Genomic DNA, 7500 nt, shown 5'->3' on the forward strand with positions numbered 1-7500 from the left:
AAACAGCTTAGCTCCTTAGCATATTAGTTCGTTTTTGTAACCATATGTACCTATCCGTACGTATACTCTACTTCCGTCAAGCAAACATTTACTCGAGGAACCACCCTTTAATCTTACGGAGGCAGGGTTTTTCCATCTTTGCGCGAAGGATCTGGAACTCTATGCAATTACACATCAACTTCTGCAACTCTGTTAATTCCTTTAAAAGGAACCTAAAAACTCATTTATTTAAGATGGTATAATGCCTTAGAAATGGCAAAAATTTCGACCACCACAAGCTTGTTTCCGTACGTGACAAAGGACTCTTCCTGTCACAAAAACGATTAACGCTTATGGTGGGATGATTGAGCGAGCCTGCGAGCATGATCAATTTCAGCTGCGAACACTCGAACGTTGGATCTGCGAATTCACATATTTCTCGACTTTCTTTCCCGTTTCAAAACCATTTATTCCTAAGTTTCACTCAGCCAGACGCCCTAAAAGAAGGTTTTCGGGAAATCATTATACGAAACGAGCGAAAGAGAATCTAAAGCAATAACATTGGTGACACGAAAGAACTAAACGGAGAAACACGTGCTTCGAATACCTCGAGCTCTAGTGAAGAAAGCAAGAAATCCGATCTTCGAAAAAGCTTTCAACAAAATCGAATCCAATCGAAGAAAAACCTTGTGAACAAAAGCCAACGATAACTGGATTCAGGTTTCTCGATATGGAGCTAATGAGCGCTGCATTTTCTTCTACAAGATGTACGTGCTGACTGCATAATGCACCTTTCTCTAACGGAAGCGTGACTTAGGGACATTTGGTAACCGCGTTTGAATTCATACCAAACTTCTTTTGGATAAAGTCAAATGTCCCGTCCCCGGGGTCGCTTCGCTTCCCAACAGGATTTACATTGACAGGTGCATGATGAAGACTTCAGTTTAGTGCTGTCAGAGAACTTTATCCAAAGGAAGGGACGCTTTTGCGAAAACTGTGGCTGGAAACATGACTTTCTTACATCCAAAAAGCGAACCTTAAGCTATGAGGTGAACAGACGTCTAGTGTATTCCATGAGCTCTATATGAAAAAGCTACAGTGGAGCTAACAAATTCTGCACTTTGATGACCCCAACAGCAAGGGCATATCAGAAAACTTCAAGAACAGTGGCAAGAAATGTAAAATTATTGCCAAGAACAACATCTCCAGTGCTGCAAAAGAGATCAGGGATGCCCAGGGAGCCGATGAAATTGACGTTGTGAACCGTTGTATTTCCTGTCATGATACCTGGCAGAAACTTAGGTACTCTTCCCTGAATGATTGTGTCATTGCCGTGTCAATTATTCTGGAATGGAAATGTTAGAATTTGGGTTGTTTGATGCCATCAGCCACTTCAACATTGGAGCTGGAACTGTTTTTCTCTTGTTTAGAACATTAAAAATGAACCCGGGGAAATACACTGAGCAAGGGTGCAGGTAACTTGACTTGGATTGCATTCATCGCGCAGAGTACAAAGAAAACGCTGAAAGGAACAAAAGGAGAAAGGCCTTAAGGGGATTAAAAAAGTAAAAGAAAAACAAGAACCAGCAAGGAGAGGGTGTTATCTGTGCTGCTGTTTCATGTTGATTCATTTTCTTTGCTCAGAGGTTGAAGAGAGAATTGCAGACCAATTAACCTATTTTAAAAGGCCCTTTTTCTCGCAAAATCAATTTTGATGAAAATGTGAGTACCTCAACATGTCTATTTAAAAAGTATTTAAGTCAATTTCATGAAATTTTCTGGACGCAATTAAGAATGATGCTTCTGTCCAATGTACCTAAAAGAAATACAAAGCCAAGAAACGCAACCTTGGCAAGCCACATTTGAGTCAACTAATTTTGGTCTTTTTCAGTATACAAAAAGTTTGACATTATTTAGCAAGATTACAATGATGCTATTTGGCACCTTTTAGGTTTATTACACAAATGTCTGAGGACTGCGGCCTCGTCCAATTTGGCATTCCGAAGATTTTTTGCCAATGAATCCAATTATTTCCAAATTGGACAAGCATGTAGTCCTATTATATAGCTTCCAAAAACGGTTTCTTCTCACTGGTAGCGACGAGTAGTTTAAAAATCTGAGACAAACCACTGTCCTGTCGAGCGAAACGATCACTTCCGTTGTCCGTCCGTGGCTCAAAAACGTCGCCTAATAGCTGCAACCTTATTGGCTAATACTCAGCCCTTTTATTTATCTTGAGATTGGATTGGTTGATGGAAAGTATCCAGATTTTTCTCAAATTGGACGGTTTGTTCAAAGCTGAAGTAAACGTCCCAGCAAAAACTATTCAATTTATTCTACATTTGGACAAGTGGGAAAAGTTAATTACAAATAGATATGTTGGCAATATTGGATTTTGATGCAGCTATAATAATAATAATTATTATTATTGTTGTCATCTTTTTGAACTGGATCATCTTTTTTCCGGTTAGCTTTTTAAGGGAGCGAGCCATATCCCATGACCAAAGGTCCCTTAGAGTTTTCTCCTTACTCTACAGCTCTAATACTTTTCTCAAAATCCTTGCTGTTCCTAGTAACGTAGTTTTCTGGAGTAATGAAATACCAATTTTTTCATCCAACTTTCCCAGCCACTTATCCAAGTTTTTTGTTACACTTCCAATGATCCTACAAAAATTTGTACCACCTGCACAGTTCTCATGTTCCACATTCTTGCAATTCCTGTCGCGTCTGTGCTTATATTCCCATTTGGCCAGATTTTTACACTCACAGACAATACGGTTTACGCTGTCACCTTTTTCGCCACATAGCCTACATAATGGGATTGCCCCGTCTTGTCAATATGGTATTTTATATAGCTAGTCCTAAGTTTTTGTCCTTGGCCTGGACAAATAAGTGCTTCCGTTTGGATCTTCAAGTCTACTTTTTGCAACCAGCTCCACCCGTGACGATTCTTCTCCATGCGTCGTTTCTGTTACAAATTGACCATGCAGTTTTTTTTCCTTCCAACTATTGAGTTTCTCGTTGTTCCAAGATGTCTTGAAATCATTTTGCTCACTGTTTCCTCACACCTAATTACACTAGTAGCCCCTACCCCTTGCAGCAGGACTCCCAGAGAATTGATCACATACCAACCTAAAGTGTTTCCTCACTTCTCACACATTGCTCACAGCTTATCAGTCCCCGACCTCCATTTACCCGCGACACATGCATCCTATCAAAATCGCTCTTTGGATGAAAAGCACGATTCATTGTCTTGCCTTTCTAATCATTCTATCCAATGTTTTTAGCTCTTCCTTTGTTCATCTTACAATACGTACTCCGTATCTCAGTACAGTATGGCGTCACATTGGGACAAAATAGGAATTTACATTTCGTGGCGTCGAAAGGTCCTACACACGTCGAAACCTCTTCTTCAGGTCATTGATTTCCTTTCTTCGTGGCGTCGTTTTCGTGGTTGGGTCGTGATGCTCTGTTCGTATCGTCTTTGTCTTCTCTTCGTGTTATCTTGTTGCTTTGTAGGTGTCCCAAATGATGATAACAAAATGGCGACAAGTTGTTTCCATATAATTAAAAGAAGCAATAGCAAAGATTGAAGGTGATGACAAAGGTATCCATCAACAGCAATCAACTCTTTCCGCGATGTCGCAGTCCTATGGAGCGAGATTTGAAGTAATTTAACGGAAAATTGTACTCGATAAAATGCGCTATTAAACACACAAGGATCTAGCGGATGGAACCCAACCAGCTGGTAAAGAAGACTTAAGGTTTCTAATTTTGGTTTAATTGTGGTTACAGGAGGGCCTTCCCTTCTCTCTCTGGAGGGGGGAGAAGAATGCAGACACAGAAAGGAAAAGAAAAAGGAATAGGGAAACCTGTGATTATGATTCAACCCGAAGAATTTCTGTGTGTTGTCAGACCCAGAAAAGATAAGACTCTTGCTTGAGCTTGCTTGAGCTTTGCTTGAGTGAGGCTCCAGCACTTGGCTCCTCATTCTGGTCTCATTCACACAGAAGCCCTTCAAGCTAATCCTGCTAAGCTGACGACATGCTGGAAAGGTCAGACCACAACACCGGGAACACTGTCCCCTACTCTTTTCGAATAGGGTGTGGGATCTTTAACATCCCACAGAGTTAATGAACAAGGGTTGTGAGACCGGACCTCCGGCTTATCGTCCTTATCCGAGAAGACTAGAGAGTCTAACCATTTGCATATGTAATTACAAAGGCAGCACTTTCTCCTCAGTTATTTAAAGACCCTGAGTGTTGGTCCGGCCGGAGTTGAACTCACGACCTCCCGCCATCCCAAGAATCGTTACCTGCGTTAAAAGAGGCAGTACGAAGAAGAAGAAGAAGAAGAAGAAGAGTGTTTTTTTCCAAACAAAAGTGGGAGCTTTGAGCATTTCAAGTCTGTTCTTGAAAGTGAATATGAGAAGTTGAAATCCTAAGATGATGGGTTCGAAGTAATGCGAGCGGAATCAGGGGGAATGTCAAGACCACTAAGGCTAATTTTGAGGCCAAGCAATGGATACATAAAATAAAATACATAAAATATTTTGTAGAAAGCAATACACTGCTTTACATTCGACCTATGAAAAGCGTTTTATCCTTGAACAAGTCACCACAACCTGTTACTTCAACATCCCCTCTGACAAAGTGCCCTAATTGCAGCTTAATATTAAAATAATAATGTGACCGGGAATGGGAATACGTATACTAACGATTTTTCGTTTAACGGCAAAAGCCGTTTCGTTTTCATTTCAAACCATTTAAGCACTTAATGCTAAGCATATAAACTATTTTGCTTCCCTTTTTTCTGAACTTAGTTTCCGTTTCCGTCAATAGATATTTTACGTCTGTTGGAAGATTGACTGCTCTCAAGGCCAACCATTTGATACAGGAGCAACAACTAGATGTTACTGAAGTAGTCACCCAACAAGAACCTACGACTTCATATGACTGTTCTGATTGCTTCAACTTTAAGTCTGTTACTGAAAGAGAAGTGAAATCTGTAATTATGGTCCTATCCTGCAATAAAGCACCTGGATATGATAAGATATCTGCAAGAATCTTAAAGGACAGCCTACCAGCCACTTCCACCATAATTACCAGATTGATTAACAGTTCATTTGAGCTGAGCGTCTTCCCAAAAGCATGGAAAACTGCAGAAGTTATCCCGATTCCCAAAGACAGAAATTCGGACGAGCCTTCTTGCAATCGACCAATTTCCTTGCTTCCTACCTTATCCAAAGTGTGTGAGAGACTTGCTCATAAACAGTTTGTTGACTTTCTCTCCGTAAACAATAAACTCTCCACTCACCAAAATGGCAATAGGAAACTACATTCCACAGAGACTGCCCTTATCTACGTTACTGATGAACTTTTAAAAGCTATGGACGAGAAATAAATTTCTATACTGGTACTTTTAGACATGTCTAAAGCGTTCGATAGTTTAAATCATAATATTCTCCTAAGTAAGTTACGTAGATTAGGCCTTGCTTCACACTGTCTCTCATGGTTTTCTAGTTATCTTTCTGATAGGACTCAAAGGGTGCGATATGGAGACGCCGTTTCTCAAATGTTAACTTTAACACATGGCGTTCCTCAGGGTTCTATTCTAGGCCCTGTACTTATAACTACCTATATTGATGGGTTGATTACTCACAGTCAAGTCTCGTGTTACGTAGACGATAGCCAGTTGTTTTTAAAATTTCAAGTTTCGAATGTACACAACGCTATAGCTACAGTAAATGCTGACCTTCAGGAAATTTGCAAATGGAGCGCGAGAAATTCATTGCTTTTAAATCCGGACAAAACCAAATTAATGGTTGTTGGCCTACCGCAACTTACTAAGCAGTTACCACCAATATCTGTTTCTATTTTCGATAAAACTATATCACCGGTTCCCTTTGCTAGGGACCTTGGAGTATATTTAGATCAGCGTCTTTCATACGATACTCATATTACTAAAACAGTTTCTAGTTGCTTTAATCAGTTAGTACATATAAACAGAATTAAGCATGTTTTGGACAGACCAACACTTTTATTACTCATTAAAAGTTTTGTGTTCACTAAGTTCTTTTATTGCTCGTCGATGTGGGCAAACACTTCTAAGGCTAATATACATAAACTCCAACTGGTCCAAAACTTTGCTGCGAGAATTATTCTGGGACTTAAAAAATTCGATCATATTAGCGAAAGTCTTAAGTCGCTAGGAATTCTCAAGGTAAAAGATAGACTAGATATCAATGATGCAGTGATGGTATTTAAATGCCTAAACAATCTCGCGCCCAAATATTTATGTGACCAACTACAAATGAGATCCTCTGTATGTACCAGGGCAACGCGATCTGCAAACAACCTAAATATTCCTCGTTGTCGCCTAGCAACCGGACAGCGTCGCTTTGCATATAGAGGTGTAAAAATCTGGAATGGATTAAGTAACGACTTGAGGAACTTAACTAGTTTAAATGCATTCAAAAGGAATTTAGTTAGACAATATTTAAATAAATTATGTTAATATACTTGTTCTTAATTGCTATATTTATCTTATTTATACTCTTAGAGAATATCAAAGTTAGTATGTTCATATATTTGTTCTGAATTATGGTTCTTTTTGTAGTATTGTACTGAAAAGCCCTTTTAGGGAGTTGCAATAAAACGTATGTATGTATGTATGTTTAACGCTTTGAAAAATTGTTTTAACCATTTACAAAATCGTTTTATAAAAAATTGCTAGCATTTAATGCTATGGAGAAAGAGTTGAAACAGTTGCTATTCCAAAAATAAAAGTAACGGCAGGGACAATTAAGCAATTTTGATTACCAGTTAAACGCTAAACTGATCCTCTTATCCAGAACCCGATGAAAACGCGGACTTGACGGGCGCGGTTTGAGCGATGATCGCTTGTAGTGGCTTCCTGTGCCTGTCTCGTGGTGTATTTTTCGAAGTCGGACCCTGCCACTTTCTACAGGACGGAAAAAGTTTGTGTGAAAAACAAACATTTTGATAAGGGACTGTTCAGTGTGGAAAGACTGGGTTTTTTGGGCCGTCTAGCGACGAAACAAATTTAGCACCGCCGCGCAATGTATGCATAAACATGAAAACATCACTGAAATTAACAACTTCATGGTTACACGAGAAATTGCAAGTTTCCTTGCCAAAATAGCCACAAACTCAGTTTTCCACGGATGAAACTCACCAAATTTCTCCCAAAAAAAAGTAGAAGATAAGAACGGAAAGTCATGATATGCTTTGCCAAAGAGAATACAATATATGTCCCCATACATAACATACCTACCGGGGAAAATTGACTTACCGCTGACTAGTTTATGCAGCCGTCGACGAATTGAAGAACACGGCGAAATTGACAACACGACGACACGAAGACAGGAATACGATGAAACTAGCAAATTGACGACACGAAGAACGCAGTGCGACGAAATGGGCAACATGACGACAATAACAAAGCAATACGACGACACGAAGAGAAGACAACGACGATACGAACAGAGCGGCACGACCC

At 39.6% G+C, this 7500-nt stretch overlaps 2 protein-coding genes and 1 pseudogene across 5 annotated transcripts in view; 2 read left to right on the forward strand and 1 right to left on the reverse strand.

Moving 5' to 3' along the window:
* Window positions 1-5382, forward strand: part of LOC137999415 (uncharacterized) — a 5552-nt pseudogene extending 170 nt beyond the window's left edge.
* Window positions 1-7500, forward strand: part of LOC137999271 (uncharacterized) — a 333030-nt gene that overhangs the window by 191319 nt on the left and 134211 nt on the right. The window lies entirely within an intron of this gene.
* LOC138000816 (uncharacterized) overlaps window positions 1-7500 on the reverse strand; it is a 173005-nt gene that overhangs the window by 152047 nt on the left and 13458 nt on the right. The window lies entirely within an intron of this gene.

Source organism: Montipora foliosa, chromosome 4, assembly GCF_036669935.1.
Source record: "Montipora foliosa isolate CH-2021 chromosome 4, ASM3666993v2, whole genome shotgun sequence".
NCBI lineage: Eukaryota > Metazoa > Cnidaria > Anthozoa > Scleractinia > Acroporidae > Montipora > Montipora foliosa.